Here is a 24436-nt window from a genome sequence, read left to right as displayed (position 1 = left end):
GTTATATTTGCAAAAGGAGGCTCAACTAAGTATTGATGTAATATCTCTGTTGGGGTGTCCAAATTTATGCACTTGTCTAATTTTGTTATGATGCACATTGCATATTTTCTGTTAATCTAATAAACTTAATGATTCTGCTGAAATACTACTGTTTCCATAAGGCATGTCATATATTAAAAGGAAGTTGCTACTTTGAAAGCTCAGCCAATGAGAAACAAAAATTCAAAGAATTAAGAGGGGTTCCCAAACTTTTTCATATGACTGTATATCTACTAAATATTGACCTGAAGGAGGTGAATGCTTGTGAGATCAGTTATTTTGTGTTTTATATTTGTAATTAATTTTGATCATTTTGCAGTGATGTTCTTTCCCATTGACATTAAAGAGTCTTTTTTTCTGTTGATCAGTATCAAAAAAGCCAAATTAAATCCATGACAATTCAAAGTTGTATAACAATAAAATATGAAAACTTCCAATGCAGGTGAATACTTTTTACATGCACTGTATATGCACAGACATTCACTAATACAGAGTTGATTTAGAGATGCCAGTAAATTCAAAAAAGCAGAGTCCAAATTATCCAAATTAAACCTATTGAGATATGTGGAATTTTCTACATTATAATAAAGCAAGCTGCTGTATTTCTAAACAAAAGACAGAAATTAAAGAAGCACCTAAAGGAACATGAGATAAACACCTTTACTTTTGGACTGTATACAGAAATAATTCCACTGACGATATTATTCTTTAAACTTTTGTGTTTATTTTGTTACAATATTTGTGGATTCATTTTAAATTGTCTGCTCCAGTTCAGTGGAGTGTGAAATGTATTTTAATGTTTTTTTTTTTTTTGCAGTTTCTTGCCAAAATATATATAGAATACACTTTTATCTTATATTTATATTCAGATTGCAAAATTAAGAAATAAAAGTTCACCTTCCTACCCATCCAACTGAATTCACTAAGTTGCTTAATTTGAATTCTTTTCAGTTATGAGAATGGGGTCCATACATTTATTTTTTGTGTTAGTAATTAAAAAGGCATTCTTTCTTGATATTTGGAATATTTCATTAATTAGTTAATTGATTTTATCAGTGTTAAAAAAAGAGTTTTAATCGCCCCCTTTTTTTTCATGCTTGCTATAGACTCAAACATTCTATGAGGAGTGGCCCAAAAATTCTAAGGCTTGGTCAAAATCCACAGGAGTAGGGTGTAGTTATCAAATATGCTGCTAGGTATTGTATGCCTACAGTCTGGTTAATCAGTCTGCCAATGTTGTGGAAAAAACTTTCTTCAAACTTCAAAGAAGGCAGTCACGGAGCCCAGATGAGAATGCAGAACATTTCTTTATTTGTACAAAGTTATGCATGAATGTCTCAGACCATGGAGTGAGCAATCAATTAAACAACTCATCAGCCTTTATCTAATTACCATTACATCACTTAATACATCATATCATCTGACTCTCTAAACTCTTCGAGGGGTAATTATTTTTTTTTCCATTTTGGCCAAAGACTGAAAATTCTTTCCAAAAAACTCAGTTTTCTGGAATGCACACAAAGCAATGGTTTCACACATAAATCAACATAAACTATTTATTTATGACAAATGTCACTCTGTTTTATGTTCTGTCAGCCTCTACAGTATGTGAATTCACAGTTCTATTACATAACTGTTTGTCTCATCAATCATAAGCTGAAAGGCACAAAACAACTTGAAGCAGTCCATGGCTGGTAATTTCCAGATCACTTTTATTAAAATCAGAATCTGATAAGTCAGAGTCCAATTCAGTAATAATATGCAAAATGTCATCCTCAGAGTATTTTTCTTTCTGCATTCGCTTTGCTCACTCACCAGATGCCGATGGCATTTTAGACGTTGTTTACTCTCTACTACTCATGCATGTGCAGGGGTTCAAGGTCAGATCAATAAGGCTAACTTTCCTTCTATCAAAAACAGTCGACCTGTAAAGTAACAGCAAGTGTTGTCAACGTTTACAGCTGATTACCGCCCTTTACCCGTATACGTTAACATAAGTTGACTCCTGCCTCCAAAAGTGTTAATATGTAGAACTTCATTACCTGCTCCAATCAATTAACGCCACCAGTAATTTCTTATTTGGCAGGGTGAAGATCAGAGTATTACATTCAATTTTTAAGTTTGAATCGCAGTCTGATTATTAGGTGTTTACCTACCAGGTAACGATCGTCAGCCTACCAAATAAGCAAACCAGCCGCTGTGGCACAGCGTCAGAGGCTTTGCCTCGGGCGCTGACATCCGAGGTTTGATCCCCATAAGGGGATGCAAAAGTGCGTACACCTGATGAGCCCCAATAAGAGCGAAACATGTGTTGTGTATTATTTGGCAGATACTGTATCATATATACAGTATATACAGTATATATATACTGTATATACACATATGTATACACACCCACCATATATATAAATTGTATAAGATAATTATATATTAAGAAAAATTCCAAACTAAGTGGCATCATGCTGAGTTGATTGAGTGTGTATTTCTGGCATTTATTCTATAATCGTGCATGTAATTTAAGCAATTTTTTTCTTTAAGCCACCATTGCAAATTTTCCAGAGACAATGAAAATCATGCTGTTCAACACTGAAGGACTTATTCATAAAGTGTTTGTTCCCCATAGACAGACTGTTAATCATTGACGTTACATTCGGCTCTTCAAGGCGTCAACAGGAAAGCATCACGAAATGTCTGGAAAAATGGCACACCCAAAACTGGATTATGCACCATTAGAATGCACCTGCGCCCACCGCATTTGCCACTTGTCATACACGTGCACATGGAATGCAGCTAGAAGGACCAAAAGAAGGTATTTCCACGTCAGGCCAGGGGGTGGCTGGGTGCAGTAAACCTTTCTCTATTATCTCTGTAGACCAGACACGGGAAATTCTGTCTGATTCCAACAACGTCACTTCTGGTTCTGGCCCGATGACATTACTTCTGGTTCCGGCCCCAAGAACGTCACTTCCGCCAACCTGTTTTAAATTCTGTTGTTGGACTTAACCTTTACACTTCTGTGTTACCAAATCTTTGTATTTGCAGCCTTATTTAAGTAAGCGGGTGGCTGCCCCAAACCTCCTTTTGGTGTTAAGGTCTATTCATTTCACACACTCAAAAAGTTTTTGATCAAAAATAATTTGGCTGTTGCTTTGCTCAACTTCATATTAATCAGATCTCATTCCCTGTGACTTCTTTTTGTTCCTGAAATTAAAGTTAAGAATGTAGGGAAAATAATTTGCTACTGTGGAAGAAATCCAGGGAAAAATGCAGGAGGTAACAAAAGACGAATACAGGACATGTTTCTAGGAATGGAATAATTGTTGGAACAAATGTATTGTGCCTTAAAAAGTTGACTGAAAGGGAATTGCTATAAGCTTTATAATAAAGGTTTTATTTTTAACAATTTCAGGAATATTTGAGTCACCCTCTGATGCAATTGCTTATGATGGAATGGCAGCAAAATATTCACTTGCACATGTGTTACACCATCAGTTTGTATCTAATTATCTGTATCCATGTGCTAGTTTGGTAGGAACACCAATCTGATTGTTTGGTAGCTCCACACATCCATCTCAACATTTTCATTTCTGCCACATGTAACATTTCCTGTGCTACCTTTATTGGCCATGTCTCAGCTCCATGTATCAGTGCTGGTCTTATCCACTGTCTTAAAAATAATCCTGATATGTTCTTCCAATTGTCCCATCCATACTGCACTGTATGGGTTATCACTGCATCTAATTTTCCATCTTGGACTACCACTGAGCCCAGATATTTAAATGTTTCCACTCTTTTCATTATATTCTCCCTGCAGGCTAACATCTGAATCCTGATCATCATTAAGCGTCATATATTCTGTCATCTTCTTCCTATTGATCTTCATTCCTCTATCTCCCAAAGCACTTCTCCATTTTTCCACCTTCCTCTCCATCCTCTTTTCTTTTGCTACACAACACAGTGTCATTAGCAAAAACCATATGTCAGGGCGATTGGTCTTTTATCCCATAACTCAACACATCCATATCCATATCAAAGAGGTAAGGACTTAAAGAAGACCCTTGGTGCTGACCTACTCTAACTGGGATCTTGTCTGTTACCCCAATACTGCTTTTAGCCCGAGTCCTCACTCCCTCATACATATCCTGGATAATCTTAACATACTTTTATGATACTCTTTTATGGTTTCTCTCTCATGCACCTCCAGACCTCTTGACGCGACAGCCAATCATAAGCCTTCTCCAAATCAATAAACACCATATGCAATCCTTTCTGTTTTTCTTGATGCTTTTTTATGAGCTGTCTTAATGTAAAGTCTGCATCAGTTGTTCTTCTCCCTGGCATAAAACCAAATTGCTCTTCCTTCTGTGGGTGCCAAATTAACAATGTATGCAGACAACGCAGAGGATCAACACATTTTACTTTCCAAATATCCTCCTCATACTTTCTGACATGTAGCAGAGGCTTTTTGAAGTCCACAAAATTATACTGTTATAATAAAAGTAGATTATTTCTTGTCGTACTCATGTAATGGCAGATTGTAAAAACATCATGTGAGTACAAGATGCTGAAAATAATAGCGCTGACAAGCTATCAGCCTGATAATCCTGGCTGTCATAAACACCTGTGAAGGCTCAACAGCAGATGCTGTTGATAGGTCAAATTCCAGCTGAAGGAATGTTCACAATAAACTCCTCAAGTATATTAAATATTTGTATATACAATAAATTGCACCTAATTTCTAAAATCAAGGTAACCTCTTGGATTCAAAACTTATTACCTTAATCTCAGCATCCCAGACAGTAACTTTTATATTATTGTAGCCAATGAAGTTACAGTTACTGTTCTTCAATGGTGGAAAATGCAACAGGTGAGGCCTTATTTCATTTACACATTTTAACAGATTTTTGGGTATAATTAACTTAATATGTTGTTCTTGTATTAATATAGTACCGTGGGCTGTATTACATTTCAACAATAGCACAATGATTCTTCTGGAAAACTTCAGTTCATGCATCGCACAGTTTTTGAGCAAGTACTATTATAAAATGTTCTCATCCAGGATTTATTTGACATGAGCTGTTAACCAGATGGCAGGGAAGTGATCAGATGCTGCAAAAAGCCAAAAAAAAGATCTTGCTGGCTTTCGGTCTTTTTATGGTGAGGTAGGGACCAATGATTTTGGAAGCACGCAACTATGTCTAGTGTGCCTTATCTTAACAAGAAATACTGCCAAAGTGTGGTGATGAAAGTCAAGAGCAAATTTATGAAAAATGCCTCCTATGACTGTCTAAATTTCTTTATCTCATGATGACTAGCATATGATGATTTTTCTTGAACATAACAGATATTTAGATCACCATGTTAGAGGACCAGAGATGTGAGTGCTCAGGAATTTGAATATCTCTACTGATTTCCCAATTTAACAGGAGATGCTGGCCATTCAGACCTTCCATCAAGCCAACTATGACCTCTGAATATCCAGCAGGATGTGCACATGGCATCACCCAGAAACCATAGCCAGCTTTTTCTCCTCACCCAGATGAGGCGGACAGGCTCCTCTTCATGCAAGACCCAAGATTACTTCCATTGCCTGGGATGAGTCGTGTCATTGAACCACTAGAAGTATAGAAAAATGTCTTCTTAAAATTGATAATCTCTGCGTATTAGAAAAGTACTAAAAGACATGAGAAAAGTAGACACTATATTTTACTAAGTATTAAGATGTAAGAGTTAGGATTGAAAAGGCTTATGCCTACATGTTTTTTTATTGTTCTGTATGAGCTAGAAATCATCAATAGTTCAATAAGACAAAGGTTAGAAAGGTAAAGGTTCCCTCGCTTAGAGGCGTAATGTGAACTCTTTGGCTGAAAATAATGGTAGCAAACAAAGAGCTAGTAGGGAGTAAGGATAGGCCTTGTCAAACAGAAATGATGGGCACAAAGGGGCTTTGACACCCCCTCAGTTAAGAAATATTGGTAGAATTAATCAGAGGCAAGACTAGAGCAGTGAAATGATAGGAGTCAGATGAGAATGAATAATGGCTTGTATGATAAGAATTCTAATAAATGTAAGAAATTCCTATGGCTCATGGCTCAAGTCATGTGAATTGAGTTTATATGTGGGCCGTACAATAAAGCTTGATTCTGCTGCCTGTCCTGAGACTTCGAGTGCCTTCTTTGGGGCTAAGGGTGCCTGCGCCAGTCTGCTTCAACAGAAGTCGGCATGTTCCTTTATAATTTGAAACATGTATAGACAGGGGGATACATTGTAAATAGTTAAGAGTGCTTGCAGTTTCCTTTGGGGGTGTTGGTGCAGCGTGCCATGCTGTGAGTAGCACAGGAGCCTGCTTTGGCTTCCTGGCGCTAGTGTCTCATAGCGTGGAGTCAGAGTCAGTTGTTTGCCAGCAGAGAGCGAGCTGGGCACAGAGTGAGTTTAAAAACCCAACAGCGTGTTGAGTGAGTATTTGCACGCATGTGCGCACAATTGAGACTGTGAGACTAATTAGAAGTATTGGGTACCAGTGGAGAGCATGTCATATTGCTATTGTGGAAGATGAATGTTCTCTTTGTTCCCTTGTACTAATCCTTGTCTAAGGAGTTAAGCAGAAGTAAGCTTTAAAAACATGCTTTGCTGAGCAAACAGAAAAAAATATTTGTTCAAAGGACTCAAGGTCTAAGCCTTCCAAACTGAGACTGCCTTATCACGTTTTCTCACGCCATAACAAGGAGCCAAGGAATCAAGTTGCACAAGGAACATTGAAGGGGCTCAAGGATTGTGTATAATAAAGTGTTGACTGTTGCATTTTCATAACGAATATTAAATCACGCATTCTAGGGGTATAAAAACTTGCCCCACCCAATAAACAGGGTTCAGAAGAGCCCTGACGCTGTCATGTAATATTGATTGCCTGCTTTTCTGAAACCTGCTCACTGTGACGATGTGAAAATAAAGCTGCTATATGACCACACCTGCTGTCTTGTCTAAGTGATCGTCCACACTATTATACCAGAGTAATTGGAGTGGACAATAGACTATCAGCTGTTATTGGTTGTACTGTAATTTCCCTGAGACAGTATTAGCCAACTCCAATGAAAATCACAACAAAGGGCTATTTTGTTTCTTGTTCTTTTGTCCTGCAGATCATTGTCAGACCTCCCGAAGCCAGAGGATTTTGAAAACAAACTTCTGAATTACAAAGAGTTAGACTGGCAATTAACTTCTAATCTGTGGATCCTTTGAACGTAGGGAAGGTTTGGAAGTAAAATAGAGAGCAGAAAGTATTCTGTGATTAGGCCTCTGAATAAACAGCGAGAGTGGAGGTGTTGAGTTAATCGAGTGTAAAGTGCTTTGGTATTTGACCTCTGAAACATCAGTTGTATTGGAGGTGATGAACTGATTGTGTTTCTTTTTGTACATCAACTTCTCGTGGGTTTTTTGTCTCTTTTGATGGAATCTTTTCCTGGACTTTTAATAGTATTTTTTGGAGCAGTAAAATAGTTTTTCCCTTTTTCTTTCTGTATGTACAATCACTGAAATGGCGTTTATAAAGAAGTGCACAACATTGGTTCTTGATTGACATTTAAGACAATAAAGGACAAATTTTTTTTGCACTACATTTATTTTTGTCTTTCTCTCATTCTCTTATTCTGCTCAGTTATGAGCTATGAGATATCTTGGATTTATTCTGTGCTGGGGTCCAAGGGCACAGGCATTACATTGTCAAAATACATTGCCATCAGGAAGGACTTCCACGTCAAGAGGAACCTCAATTAGAACAGAGGAGCCTCCTTCTGGTAGAGCCCAAGGACATGACAGAGAAAAAATTCTTGATGTCAAATTCCTGTTGATCTCTGGTCAACACACCAAACAAGATGTGTGTTCTTGCTTTGTAATGTTTATTTTTTTTCTTTTATTATTATATTTTTCATGCCTGCTATAAACTCAAACATTCTTGCAAGGGGAATACAAAAATTCACATAGTTGGTCAATGGCATAGGCCTAGTAATCAAATATGCTCCTAGGTATTGTATGCCTTCAGTCTGGTTAATCAGTCCGCCAAGTGACACTGTGCTGAGTTGATCAACTGTGCATTTCCAGCTTTTATTGTACAATTGTGCACATAAATTGAGCAATGTCTTTCTCTCAGCCACCATGGCAGATTTTCAAGAGACAATGATGATTGCATTTTTTGACATTGACAAACTTGTTCACAAAGAGGTTGTCCCACATGGACTGAGTGTTAATCAGCAACATTTCATTGAGCTCATGAAAAAACATTTGGAGAACTGGCACACACAAAACTGGATTTTGCAACATTACGTTGCACCCTTCACACACCGCGTTGTCACTGAAAACGTTTTTGACCAAAAACAATGTGGCTGTTGCTTTGCATCCTATGTATTCACTAGATCTCATACCCTGTGACTTCATTTTGTTCCTGAATTAAAATTAAGAATGAATTAATTGCTGCTATGGAAGAAATCCTGGGAAAAATCTCATTGATGCTTGGTTACAAACTACAAGATGCCCTAGGTTCAATCTGTGCTGGGGTCTAAGGGCATGGGTTATCACATTGCCATGGTTCATTGCAAATAGGAAGCAGGTCAGGATGAACCTTAGTTAGAGAAAGCCTTTAGAGACATGAATATACAAGAGCATCTTTAGCATATAGCGGATAGTATGCAAATTTTAGGTCAGAATATTTACTTAAAAAGGTAAAAGATGATGAGCAAGACATGAATAATGGAATATATTCTTGTTGCTGAGATTAAGAGACAACTTGTCTCTTAACGTCAGCAAAACCAAGGAGGTGATCATGGACTATCGGAAACAGCAAGGTGGAGAACACCAGGCCATCCACATCAGCGGCATAGAATTTGAAAGGGTTCAAGTTCCTCGGAGTAAACATCACCAAGGATCTCTCGTGGACCCTTCACACAGACACTGTGGTCAGGAAAGCTCGCCAGCAGCTCTACTTCCTGAGGAGGCTGAGGAGGGTTGGCATGAATGCCAACATCACCTCAAACTTTTACAGGAGTGTGGTCGAGAGTCTGCTGACGGGCTCTATTACCGTCTGGTATGGGAGCTGCTCTGCCAGCAGCCGGAAATCACTACAGAGAATGGTGAAGGCAGCAGAGCACATCACGAGCAAGAGTCTCCCTGCCATTGAAGACATTTACCTCCATCGGTGCCTGCGTAAGACAAGCAGCATCATAAAGGACCACAGCCATCCATCACACCAGCTGTTCTCCTTGTTACCGTCTGGCAGACGATACAGGAGTCTGGCTGCTCGGACTACAAGACTTTACAACAGTTTTTACCACCAGGCCATTCGACTCCTCAACAGCAACACCTGGACACTTACACACACTTACGTCACACCTACATTGCATTACATTTACATTGCACTACTCACACACAAACTGTACCTGTACACACTTGGAATACTGACTGGAACATGCATTTGTACTTTATGGAATATGCATCTGCATTTTATAAACCATTATCTATGCAATAACTGTCATTTGTACTTGCTCCTCATTCAACTCATATTGCTGTATAACTTCTTTTAAAACGTACACATTTTATTTTATATTGCTAGTTTATTTTTAACTTGTAAATTTTTAAATTATTTTTAGCATTATTGGAACTAGGCTGAGTGACTTGTTTTTCTCGTCATACACAGTTCTTTGTAATGTTGACCTTGTGTTAACCTACATATGATAAATAATAAATAAATAAATAAATAAAAATAGATAAATAAATAAATAATGAAAGGTCGGGGGCAGCTTCCTACAGACGTGTCTACATACTTTAATACAGATTGACAAAAGTCAGTATGAGGTACCTTTGTTTGACTTTTTATCTTATGGTACCTTTTAAATCTCTTATAACAATGCTTTCTCATTTAACACAGTTAGAACAAACCTGTGAGCCTAAGGGTCCATAATGCTAAAGGACTATTTATTCATGATGCCCTGGCAGAGCTAACCACTGGGGCCATAACTCCCTTGCAGCACCACAGGAGTCCAAATTGCAGCCTCAACAGAGGGCTTTTGGCATCCAGAAAAAGTACCATCGATACCATCTACAATGCCAGATAATGCATTACACCCCACTACACTAGATAGTGACCATTGTTAATATTGTCCTCAACATCATTTATGAAAAATGCTAAAAACACAGTCGACGTGGCAGTTAAAATTTTGACTTGTTTTTATTTGGCCTGGCAATCTGGTCTAATAGTTAAGGAGTTAAACTACAAATCCCAAGGAAGCAGGCTTACATTCAGAATCCTGAGTGAGTCAATTAGGCTGCATGTGCTCAAGCTATAAGAATCGGGATTACTTTAAACATTGTGATGTACATGTAAAGCACATCAGATTGGCATTCAGCATGAAAGACATACTATAAAATGCTCATATCGTATGCAGTCTGCTTTCAGAAATATTTCTAGATTTCAGTTCCATCAATCACAAACTGTTTACCAAGTCTATGCTTTGCTAATTTTTTGTGAAAAGAAATTTATAAATACAGCATATATCCCAAACCATCCTCTTTTGAACACCAATTACTGCATGTCAAAAGAAAGGTCAGATGGCACACTGGGTCCTTTGGGTCATTTCAGATAGAAAATAACTGCCCTAGAGATGCTGATTAAATACACTGGGCTCAGCTCCTGGCTAATTGGTCAAAGCATCAAAGCTTCATCCAATGAGAAAGAAAATCGAAAAAATTGGCCCATTATCCAATTTTCCCAATCTATCTAAAGCCCCAGGGAAATGCTATGTATGTGCATTTCACATTTCAATCTAAGAGAAGGAGGCAACATGGAGTATTCAGGGGGTATATTGAAGCAGGGGATGATTAGCAAAGTATATCAAATCAAATCAAAAAAGTTACAGGGAGATTATTAGAGATAACCAGTAACTGATGATTTAAATTTAAAACTGCTGTCCAATTACCCTAATTACTTGGAATAAAAGATGATTTCAGAATTTTTTCTGATAATATGATTTTTTTTTTATTTGAAATACTCCAAGTAATACTTTTTCATTTAGTTTTTATGTTTGTTTTGTTTGTTTTACTATATTAGTCTTGGTGTAGATTTTAACAAGAACGTCATAGGCACAATTAGGGCATAAAGCAACTTACCTTTTCCTTCTGTGGGCCGCATTTTTGCAGGCTGGCCCTCAGATGAAACCTTGCCACCTCCCCACCGCTCCAAGTGATCAACTCAATTCACAGTGGCAGCATTGCAGGTGGATCGTGACCAAGCCTGGATGAAACCCCATCCACTGGTTTGATGGCTACGTTCAATTCACAGTAGCAGAATTACAAGTGGACCATAAGCAATCCTGTTCAACCTCCCCAACCCCTGCTCTGTAGATGGTGCTTAATTAATCAAGGAGGAAAAGCATTAATGATCACACTTGATTCAGCTAATGAACTGGTGATCATGTGCTACCACAAACACAACCCCGACCTTTGATGATTGTGCTGACTTCACTGAGTTGGACCACCTCAATCCCCCCTCTTGGGCAGTTGTGCTAAATTAAAAGAATTGGCATGTAATAAACTGGATTGTGACACCACAGAGGTTGGGAAACACTATTGTAAGATCCAATTTTAGAAAGTTAAAGTTCCGAGTTAAACTCATATTAATGTTTGCCTAATTTGAATAGAATATAAATTTCTCCCATAGTCATAGACAATGGTATAGTTTTTTCCCCCTATAAGTAAGAGATAGAACCTTCTTACTATAACTGAGAAACAGTGTGATAATAGATTCAGTTGTGTTTAGAGCAGGTCCCAGTAAGCAGGGCCTTGAAAGAACCATTTTCAACTTAGAAATGGGATAGGCATACAGTTTTCTGACCATTGGTTCAGAAATGTTAAGCAAATAGTAACAATTTGAGATGTAACAAGATTTAAACTTTGAATATAACTTTTCTTAATAAGAATTTTTCTTTTTTTTTTTTTGCTATTTTAATTTTCTTTTTTGTGTGAACTGTTTTGCTTTGGCATGGTGGCGCAGTGGTAGCACTGCTGTCTCGCAGTTAGGAGACCTGGGTTCGCTTCCCGGGTCCTCCCTGTGTGGAGTTTGCATGTTCTCCCCGTGTCTGCGTGGGTTTCCTCCGGGCGCTCCGGTTTCCTCCCACAGTCCAAAGACATGCAGGTTAGGTGGATTGGCGATTCTAAGCTGGCCCTAGTGTGTGCTTGGTGTGTGGGTGTGTTTGTGTGCTGCGGTGGGTTGGCACCCTACCCAGGATTGGTTCCTGCCTTGTGCCCTGTGTTGGCTGAGATTGGCTCCAGCAGACCCCCGTGACCCTGTGTTCAGATTCAGCGGGTTGGAAACTGGATGGATGGATGGATGGATATTTTGTTTGTGGAATCATTTCTATGAGTCAGGATTTTGTTGAATCCCATTTTTTGAGTTAAAGCTGCTAACTTTGGTAACTTTGGAAAAACGCAGCTACAACTATTCTAGATGGTTTCATTGTTTAATCTGAATCACAAGCTTTTTTGAAGTAAGAGTTAAATAAAATAATTTTAAAAGGTCTCATGTAGGTTTTGTAAGCTCATCTCATCATAGATTGTCAGACCAAGGAACTCAAAGGAGTCTTCAAACACTGTTGATTTTTGTGTCAGTCATGAGGATCTAGGAGAAGGTACAAACTAGTCCTAACCTAGTTTAAAGGCAACATGCCATACCATATTCTCAGAAGCAGAATGCCAGAGATAGAGGGGCAGTGAAAAAAATGGTGCAGCTGGTGCAGTTTGGAAGGGTAGCACATATCTGGAATCACTGTAATATACCCAACAGAGGTGACAGTGGCAGTTTTTGTAACAGCTGATTTACTTCTGGTCAAATCAAATGTCATTTGATGTGATCAAATTTTTTGATTAATACTGGGTTGCAAATCTGAAAAATCAGAAGATGTCAGCCTTCTTCACTGATGTGTAATAAGGGACTATCTTTTTTATCCAATGTCTGCCTTGTATTTGACAATGCTCAGTACCAGCCTGGGTGAGGAAGCATTTCCTGTAAAAAGGCATCCCAGTCAAATCAAAAGACATGGAAATTTGTTTTTTTTCCTATCCAAATCCAGTGGTATGTGATCATAGTGCTTCAAATAGCACTGGACAGAATAAAAAGTTTACTAGTTTCCATCCATCTATCCATTTTCCAACCCACTGAAAATGAATACAGGGTCACGGGGGTCTGCTGGAGCCAATCCCAGCCAACACAGGGCACAAGGCAGGGAACCAATCCCAGGCAGGGTGCCAACCCACCGCAGGACACACACAAACACACCCACACACCAAGCACACACTAGGGCCAGAGATCTGCAGCCCCTGACCTTTTGCAAAGTCAAGGAATGTGGAGCCACTTTCACCACAGTCTCCAGACCCATGGGGACAGACACAATCCTCATCGCCATCCCTGTAAGTGCCAGTGGTCGCATTGAAGTCACCCATGACCAGAAAAATGTGACCTCGCAGGCACCCATCAAACAAAGAAGAAAGTTGCAAAATAAAATGTGTCCCTTTCCGAGACATCATTCACCGCAATCAGAGCATACACTGAGACAACAGGCAAGGCCCCCAGATATTGCCTTAATCTGAGTCTCATAATATGTTTGTTGAAAGAAGCGGCATTCCATTGGAAGGAGCCGATCTGCCACAGCAACAGCTACTTCCTGGGTATGACAGCCATCAGAGCAACCAGACCAATTAAAGGTGTATTCACCTACAGAGATCTGGCCAATCCCAGGTCTGCACACCCTAGAGAGTGTCACCACTGAAATGCAGAGTTTATGAAGCTCTTCCAACAGCAGAGGATGATGATCATCATGCCAGAGAGACAAGACATTCCACACATCTACCTGATTGGGCCGCCTCAAATCGGGACCAGAGTGCGGCCGTGCAACAGGCAACACCACAGAACCACACCAACAATCACTGACATGCCAGACTCCATTGGCTCTCTGGTTATTTTGACTCTTTCAGGGATGAGGCTCCTGTCTGCCATTTCAAAACTGTGTGACGTTGTCTGGTTGCTGGAGTGCCAATCCTGCCACCAACTCCCACGTTTTCCTTGCAGGGCCAGATGTAGTTTAATGTCATACCCAAAACAAGAAGACCCATTTGTAATATTCTAATATTTCCAATTTTTCAATTTTTGCTAACTTAAATTTTAAATGTAAACATCTGAAAGTTTATTGCTTACCAATTTTAGTCATTTATTGCATTTCAACTGATTAAATCTGAAGTAAAACTGGAAAACTGAGGTATTCTAAAACTTTTGACTGGTTTTATATATATATATATATATATATATATATATATATATATATATATATATATATATATATATATATATACAGTATATATGTGTGTATATATATACAGTGGAACCTCGGTTCACGACCGTAATTCATTCCAAAACTCTGGTCATAACCCGATTTGTACGTGTTCAGAGACGTTCTTGAACCGAGGTTCCACTGTATATATATGTATGTGTATATATATATATATATATATATATATATATATATATATATGTGTGTGTGTGTGTGTGTGTGTGCATGTGTATATATATATATATATATATGTATATGTGTATATGTATCTATACTAATAAAAGGCAAAGCCCTCACTGACTCACTCACTCACTCACTCACTCACTGACTGACTGACTCACTCATCACTAATTCTCCAACTTCCCGTGTAGGTGGAAGGCTGAAATTTGGCAGGCTCATTCCTTACAGCTTACTTACAAAAGTTAGGCAGGTTTCATTTCGAAATTCAAAGCGTAATGGTCATAACTGGAACATATTTTTTGTCCATACACTGTAATGGAGGAGGCGGAGTCACGTATCGCGTCATCACGCCTCCTACGTAATCACGTGAACTAAAAACAAGGAAGACATTTACAGCACGAGCCACACGCGGGAACGAAGGTAAATGACGTTAATTTTTGACTGTCTTTTAATACTGTGTAAGCATACATATTAACACATGTGCAATTAAACGTGTGCATTTACGGGGTGATTTCTCAGGCTTAAAAGCTCACCTTTTATCAAACGCGGGAAGAAAGGTAACTGACGTTGTTCACTGTCTTTTAATACTGTGTAACCATACATATTAACACATGTCCAATTAAACGTGTGCATTTACGGGGTGATTTCTCAGGCTTAAAAGCTCGCCTTTTACTAAAAAGGTAAATGCAAAACTATTTTCAATCAGTTTATTGAAACGCTCCCGTTAAGGATTGCAATAACATATTCGCGAGATAAAAGAACGAAGTAGGGGGAAATGGAGGAACAGCCGCAAACAGCGAAGAGCAAAAAATTAATTAAACAATTGAGAACGGAGCGAGTTAAGCATACAAGCATGTTCATAAGGGAAACAAAGCACGGTGTAAAACGTAAGTTTAAATTAAGTTTATAGAAACGCTCCCGCTGCGGATTGCAATAACATATTCGCGAGATAAAAGTTTAATGAGAAGACACGAGGTATAAACGAACCACACGCCGTGGCGCAACGTATGGGGCAACAGTTTCAACCATTCTATGATCTGCTTCTCGCAACTGAAAGACGGCACATGGCGGATGTTAGCCGACTTGCTGACCGCAACGTTAGGGGCTTCAACTATGGCGCTGATGCCACATCTCAGTGCCAACACTTTGCAGACTCTACTTAAAAGACACGCCCTCCTCACTGGACAGTTAAAAACACCAATCAAACTAACGATGACATCAAGTATTACCCAATCAAAAGTACGAAAGGAGGCATCTTCATAAAATGCGTGTGGGATGATTTGCATGAGACGCTGCTTTAAAAAAAAAATGATAAAAAAAATACAGGATAAATCCCGTCCAGTATTGATTCAAAACGGGACGCGCAATTTCATTCTCAAACGCGGCACGATTCCGTATTTTAAAGGACAGGTGGCAACCCTATAGTGCCAGGTAACCACCCATACAATCAGATTGTGATTCAGACTAGGAATGCAATGAATGTAATTACCCCGATCTACATACAAGGTGAAAGTCTTGCAACATTCAAAGATGATGGTTTGGGATAAGTACACCATACAACATAAAAGAGCTTATGAAGCCTTGAACCGAAAAAAGCAAGATCTCAGAGATCGTAAAAAAAAAATAGGAGGTAATGTCGTTTTACTCGCTGTAGATTTTAGTCAAACATTACCAGTTATTCCACGAGGGAGACCAGCAGATGAACTCAACGCGTGTTTAAAATCCATGCTTCTCCCACGCTCGGTTATATGTCGCGTGTTCTCGGGTAGGTGCACCAAAAAATGTATACATTTAAGCATGTAATGGGCAAACAAAAAATGAGGTATACCCGAAGGCACTGCAGTAGTACTTAATGTAACTTTACTTCTTAAATGTTAATGTTTTACTGTTTAATAATTGATACGCTTCTTATATGTTGTTCAAATTCTTTTATCAAAATACCACTGACAGCGCAATGCACGATAACATGGAGTGAATACACCATACGCATCCGCCCACGGCTGCCCTGCTGTGCGCAGATAGGAGTTGATTCTACAATAAAATAAAATAAAGATAAAAAGAGTAAAACAATCATCACCCATAAAGCGTGTGTGTGTGTATATATGTGTATATATATATGTTGATATGTGGATGTGTATATGTATATATATATATATATATATATATATATATATATGTAGATATGTATATATATGTGTATATGTATATGTATATATATGTTTATATGTGTGTGTGTGTATTTTATATATATAAAACACAGCAACACTCATAACAATGACAACACAATTACATTGACAATCATGTTACGTTATTTTTAAAATGTTTCCTTTTTTTTTCATAACCTCTTTAACACACTACTTCTCCGCTGCGAAGCGCGGGTATTTTGCTAGTATATATATATATGTCAATGTATGTATGTATATATGTATGTCTAGATATATGTAGATATGTATATATATCTATACATATTAATAAAAGGCAAAGCCCTCACTGACTGACTGACTGACTGACTGACTGACTCATCACTAATTCTCGAACTTCCCGTGTAGGTGGAAGGCTGAAATTTGGCAGGCTCATTCCTTACAGCTTACTTACAAAAGTTAGGCAGGTTTCATTTCGAAATTCTACGCGTAATGGTCATAACTGGAACATGTTTTTTGTCCATATACTCTAATGGAGGAGGCAGAGTCACGTATCGCGTCATCACGCCTCCTACGTAATCACGTGAACTAAAAACAAGGAAGAGATTTACAGCACGAGTCAAACGCGGGAACGAAGGTAAATGACGTTAATTTTTGAGTGTCTTTTAATACTGTGTAAGCATACATATTAACACATGTGCAATTAAACGTGTGCATTTACGGGGTGATTTCTCAGGCTTAAAAGCTCGCCTTTTATCAAACGCGGGAACAAAGGTAAATGACGTTGTTCACTGTCTTTTAATACTGTGTACGCATACATATTAACACATGTGCAATTAAACGTGTGCATTTACGGGGTGATTTCTCATGCTTAAAAGCTCGCCTTTTACTAAAAAGGTAAATGCAAAACTATTTTCAATCATTCTATGATCTGCTTCTCACAACTGAAGGCACCGTGGCTGATGTTACGTCACTTGATGGCCAACCATAAGCGTTACCTGGTAGGTAACCAGCCACTCACTTCACTCCCTTACGGGAATCGAACCTCTGAGGTTTTCTTTTGTTCTTAATTAAAATTTAAAAGCAATACTTCACCGCTGCTAAGCCCCTCTAGCGCTGACGTCTGAGGTTCGATTACCGTAAGCAAGTGCAGTGAGTGTGTACGCCTGATGAGCCAAGAATAACGGGGAAAGACGTGTCGCGTACTCTGCATTATTTGACAGTAAACTATTTTCAACCATTCTATGATCTGCTTCTCACAACTGAAGGCACCGTGGCTGATGTTACCTCAGTTGCTGGCCAACCATAAGCGTTACCTGGTAGGTAACCAGCCACTCACTTCACTCCCTTACGGGAATCGAACCTCGGACGTCAGCACTACAGGCAAAGCCCCCAAAATTGCGCCACGGCGTGTGGTTCGTTTATTTGACAACATGTAGATTGGGGTAATTACATTCCGCGCCACGGCGTGTGGTTCGTTTATTTGACAACATGTAGATCGGGGTAAATACATTCACGGCATTCGTAGTCTGATTCACAATCTGATTGTATGGGTGGTTACCTACCAGGTAACGCTTATAGTTGGCCACTAAGTCAGGTCGAAGTGATCACTCGAGTGAAGGCAGCTTCAAAAAAAAACAGATCCTTAACAAACTGTTATTAGTATATTTTCTTCTTAATAAAAATTTAAAAGCGGTACTTCGGCGGTGCGAAGCGCGTGGATTTGACCGACTGACACATACATACATATTCATGAGTGCGGGTACTTCGGAAAGAAAGCACCGTGTAAACCTAAAGTTTAAATTAAGTTCATAGACCTACAAAAGGTTGCCATTCATTTGAGGCAAGATTGCTTTTCTTCTGTACAACTATACGTTGCATTCTCAAGAGTGTGCTTGCACGGCTTCGGATATAGATATATATATATATATATGTATGTATATCTATATATAAATATGTAAGCTTATAAGTACTGCCTTACTTCTCTTTAAGAAAGGAAGATGTAATGATACTTGATTTAAACGATTCCACGTCTTCCTGGGTTTGCTTAGCTTATTGTCAATATCTTTACACCTTTTTTTAAGACTTATTGACTGAAACGGGCTTTCACGAAAAAAGTTAGGGCTTTGCTACAGGATACACCCTCCACAAGTTAAGCAAGTAAAAATAAAATATATATTTCTGTTTTATTTAAACCTTTTAAGTTCGTATGCATAGCCCCATTTGGCTGTTTAATTTTTTTTTTTCTTTCTTCAATAATATTTAATCTCCTTAAAGAAAAAGAACATATCCATTTAACTTTTTTTGTATCTCTTTAGTAATATTTTAGTGTAAAAGGATAACCAGTATTTAAACCTTTTATGTTACTTTATAAATTTATTTTACACAATGTTGAAAAATTAATAAGAAAGCTACATATTTTGGCAGCTGCTGCTTTAATTTTCAATGAAATGAAAAAAGCTCTCCGAGAGAAAACGTCAATGAAGAAGAAACAGTTTGCACTATCTAAAAATGAGAAACCCTCATTTATAAAAATTTGCTGCAGATGACTTAACTGAAAATAAATGAATAGTTCCTATGTGTATAATACATATTTATCTATTTTACTTATGCCTTTATTCCAGCAACTTGCAACATCTGAGGTACAATTTGTTACATTACTTTTGTTTTTTGCAGCACATGCAGGTGAAGTGTCTTCCTCAGGGTCACACAGTGGTGTCAGTACCAGGATTTGAACTGACAAGCTCCGGGTTTACTGAAATATTACTGAAGAAAGAAAAAAAACGAAAACGGGCAAATAGGGCTATGCATACAAATGTCCATCCGTCCATTATCCAACCTGCCATATCGTAAATACAGGAGCCAATAAGTAGATATGTATATATACAGTATATATATATATATATATATATATATATATATATATATATATATATATATATATATATATATATAGATATAGATATGTATATATATATATATATATATATATATGTGAATGTATGTATGTATGTCTATATTTATATCTATATATATATATATATATATATATGTAGATATGTAAATTTGTATATGTATATATATATATGTATATGTGGATGTGTATATGTATATATATGTATATGTAGATATGTGTATATGTAGATATGTATATATATATGTATATATGTTTATGTATATATATAGTTACATAACCTCTTTAACACACTACTTCTCTGCTGCGAAGCGCGGGTATTTTGCTATATGTAGATATCTGTATATGTAGATATGTATATATATGTATATATGTATATATATATATGTTTACATAACCTCTTCAACACACTAATTCTCCGCTGCGAAGCGCGGGTATTTTGCTATATATATATATATATATATATATATATATATATATGACAGCAACACTCATAACAATGACAACACAATTACATATATATATATATGTAGATATGTATATATATGTGTATATATATATATGTAGATGTGTATATATGTAGATATGTAAATATTTATGTATATGTGTCTGTGTGTTTGTATATATATATATATATATATATATATATATATATATATATATATATATATATGTGTGTGTGTGTATGTATATGTGTGTGTTTATGTATGTGTGTGTATATATATATATATATATATATTTATATATATATATATATATATATATATATATATATATATATATATATATATATGTATATATATATATATATGTATATATATATGTGGATGTTCATGTGTATATATATATGTAGATATGTGTATATGTAGATATGTATATATATGTATATGTATATATATGTTTATGTGTGTGTGTATATTATATATATAAAAGACAGCAACACTCATAACAATGACAACACAATTACATTGACAATCATGTTACGTTATTTTTAAAATGTTTCCTTTTTTTTTTCATAACCTCTTTAACACACTAATTCTCCGCTGCGAAGCGCGGGTATTTTGCTAGTATATATATATATATATATATATGGGGAGGACAAAATGGCAAACTTTTGCCTTGCATCAGGGACTATTATTTAGCACAATTGCCCTGCTGAATATTTGACACAGACATTGCAAAATGGTGCAACTTATCTCTTATATATATTTCTCTTCTGATTTGTCTTGCTTCCACTTCAAAACCGGTCCCGCTCACACGCAGCCGACACCGCATTTCTCGATTCCTATTCGTCCTCTTCCATGTCATGCACTATACTGGCCTGCTGAGCGTAATACATCCAACAAGTACTTGAGGTGCTGCCACAACGGTAAAGTAGGTTTACCACCTTTGTGGGAGCCACCTGTGTCTTTACAACAGCTTCTTTCACAGCAAACATCAGAAGCTAAAAATTATCGTGAACACATTCGAGAATACAACTCTTCTTTAGCGTTTGCTTCAATGGGTGCACAGATAACTCAGCCTCCTGGCCACGGACCATACTGTTGTAAAATACACGGGCAAATTTATCACCAAATCTCTCCACTATACGCTAACACTTCTACCTCTCCAGGATATGGACAGTTGTATGTTTTTGACACAGTGCAAGCTACTGAAGTACGCTTACAAAATAAAGCAAACTCTGCATGCAGCAAAAATGTACTTCTCCAGCAACATTGCATGCTCAGTACCATCAACCCCTTCGCTAAATCATACAAACACATGCATGAAATCGCTCAGCCCAATCCAGCAGCATCTGTATGAATGGTTTTCAAGGAAAACCCTAGGCAGGATTTACGATGATACAATGCCCCGAAATGTCACACCAATGTTGCAGCGATTTTCGTCGGAGAAGATGTTTTTTTTTGTTTTTGTTCTTTATTTCGCCTTATACAATTTCTTGTATTAGGAATTTGGTAGTTTTCGCATACCCCTTGGGGTCAGAGCGCAGGGTCAGCCATTGTACAGCACCCCTGGAGCAATTATAGGTTAAGGGCCTTGCTCAAGGGCCCAGCAGAGCAGTGGCCTTTTTGGCAGTGACGGGGATTTGAACCGGCAACCTTCGGGATACCAGCGCAGATCCTTAGCCTCAGAGCCACCACTCCACCCTAAAGATGGCAAAACGCCTGCCGAAAGGGACATTTGCATCTATCCCATAGGCAACTCCTGTAAACAGATTTCCACATTCAGTATGAATTGCGATCCTATGGTTTACCCACTTTTATTACCCATTTTTATTCCCTTACGGAGACATTGGCTGGCACAAAGATTTACAACATGTTCCCGATAAAAGAAGCGCCAAGCGAATAAGGCTTACTCAATGCCAATTTTACGCGTACAGATTAGCAATGAGGAATACATTTAATATTTTGCACTCCAGCGGCAAACAGTACGTTGTAGATGCGTATGTTAAAACAGAGGGCGCGAGTCTCAACTATCTCAGGTTACATTACCAAGATCTGCACGTGGAACAATACAAAGGACTATCAGACGCACTGCAAGCAAACGCTGAAAATAACAACGTACGTGTAGGCAAAATGATCATATTACTGTCCACATTTCCAGGAAGTCCAAGATACATTCAACAAAACTATCAGGATGCCATGGCCATAGTACGTAAATTCGGAAAGCCTGATTTATTTTTCACATGTAATCCTGCTTGGCCAGAAATTCGACATGCACACTGCGTCTTTCAAGAAGTATTTATTTCTTCTTGATTTCTGAATTCTTTTCTCACCGTTTTCTGTACCTATTCTTACATCGCCGTGTGCTACGGCGGGCGTCGGCTAGTAAATATATATTACATGTAGTGATTTTTTTTCTTTCAATTTCAACTAAGTATAGATCAGTATTTCACATTAATTTATGTTTTACTTATATTGGGTTTCAAATATAAAAAGTTTCTCATCTCAGCCTCAAACATGCTTAATCCAGTTCAGGCATATGAGGGGCTGCAGCCTATTAGGATAGTGTAATATGTGATATCTCAGTGTGATAATTCCAAACAAATTTAAAATATTGGAATAAACATATATAGGCCTGGAATCAAAGTATTTTTTCAGACATACTGTCTAAATGTGTTATAATACAAATTGGTGGCATGTCTAAAAATGGCTAACTTTTCTGGCTTACCGAGCTTGATTGCGGTATGGTTTGTCTTCTGTGTGGAGTTGGCATTCTTTCCCCAAGATTATACTACTGACTCTAATAAACTACATATATTTTTATTAGTCTGTATGAAATAAGTTCATTTTGATATGCAGTGCTCTCTCACTGTATGTCATTCTGTTTCTTAAGGAGTTTTTCAAAGCATTCATCACATGTTAGTCGTTTACCTAGAGATTTATATAAGAGAACAGTTTTGGATTTCTCAGATTTGAAATTGTACTAGTACCTGGATTTGATGGTCACCCTCTCTGTTCTCAGACCTTAGCCCTTATAGTGCCTAATTATGTTATGCTGTTTCCTTTCTGATAATCAACAATTAAACAATATTAAAAGTCACCTTACTTTCAAAAAGAAAATTATAATTTAAGAAAATATCAAATATAACGGATATCTTGTTATGTTCATTTTCTTGTTGTCTTTAAAGTGTAGATATAAAAGCACTACACATCTGTCGGCTAAAAGCTAACATATTTTTATATTTAATTGTTGTGGAGAGCGGCTGGGGGCGGTACCTAGCCGGGTCGCCCAGATGGACCGGAGGAGGGACTACGCCTCCTCCAGACCACAAGGGGGCGACCACACTGGTGGCTTTGGGGACCACAGGAAAGGAGCTTGGAAGCTCAACCCTATAGTGCCCATGGTCACCGCCAGGGGGTGCCCAAATGCCTGAGGAGCCCTGGCCCTCAGCACTTCCACCACACCCGGAAGTGCTGGGGGGAAGAAGGTCAGGGACACCCGGAGTGCTTCCGCCACACCAGGGAGTGCCGGCAGTCGTTCATTGGGAGGCACCTGGATCACGTCCAGGTGGGTTTAAAAGGGGTCGCCTTCCTCCGTTCGATGGCTGGAGTCGGGTGGAAGAGGACGGAGCTCGGAGGAGAGGAGTGGAGGCAGACCAGAAGACAGAAAGGCATTGGAAAGGCCTGGACTTGTGGGTGATTTGTGCTGGGGCAGTGAGTTGTGTGCTGTCTATTTATTGTAAATATGAATAAACGTGTGTTGGTTGTGGAACCATCGGTGTCTGCCTGTCTGTGTCCAGGCTGTATCCTACATTGTTAAATCCTTTATATTTTATCACAAATAAGAATTTCCTAAAAATAACAAAACTCTCAAACTAGAAAACACATTGTTTCAATTTTTTAGGTCAAATCCCATAACATTTTTACATATAACTGGATAAAATAAATTTTTAAACAGATGGGAAAGTGCAATTTAACACCAGATCCAGTTCTTGGCAAACATCTGTCAATAAATGTTCCTATAAATACATAAAAAGTTAAAAGCATTTTTTATTACCTAGTTACTGACATAATGTTACAGTGATAAAAAATATTATTTGCAGAACATGTGTTAAGTAATAAAAAAGAAAAAAAACTAAGTTGAAATTTTTAAACAAAGCTCAGGAAACTGATATTCAATCAAAGAAGAAAGTGATATATATATATATATTGTGACAGATAGGGGGCGCTATCACTCCCTTGAACCCTCGGATCAGACGCCAGACACCAGATAAAAGTCCAATAACTAAATTTATTAGGACAATACAGTGCACAAAGCACCCTCCACTCCACAATACTCATAAACAAACACAA

Source organism: Erpetoichthys calabaricus, chromosome 9, assembly GCF_900747795.2.
Source record: "Erpetoichthys calabaricus chromosome 9, fErpCal1.3, whole genome shotgun sequence".
Taxonomy (NCBI): domain Eukaryota; kingdom Metazoa; phylum Chordata; class Cladistia; order Polypteriformes; family Polypteridae; genus Erpetoichthys; species Erpetoichthys calabaricus.
Note: the sequence above shows the minus strand (reverse complement) of the source record.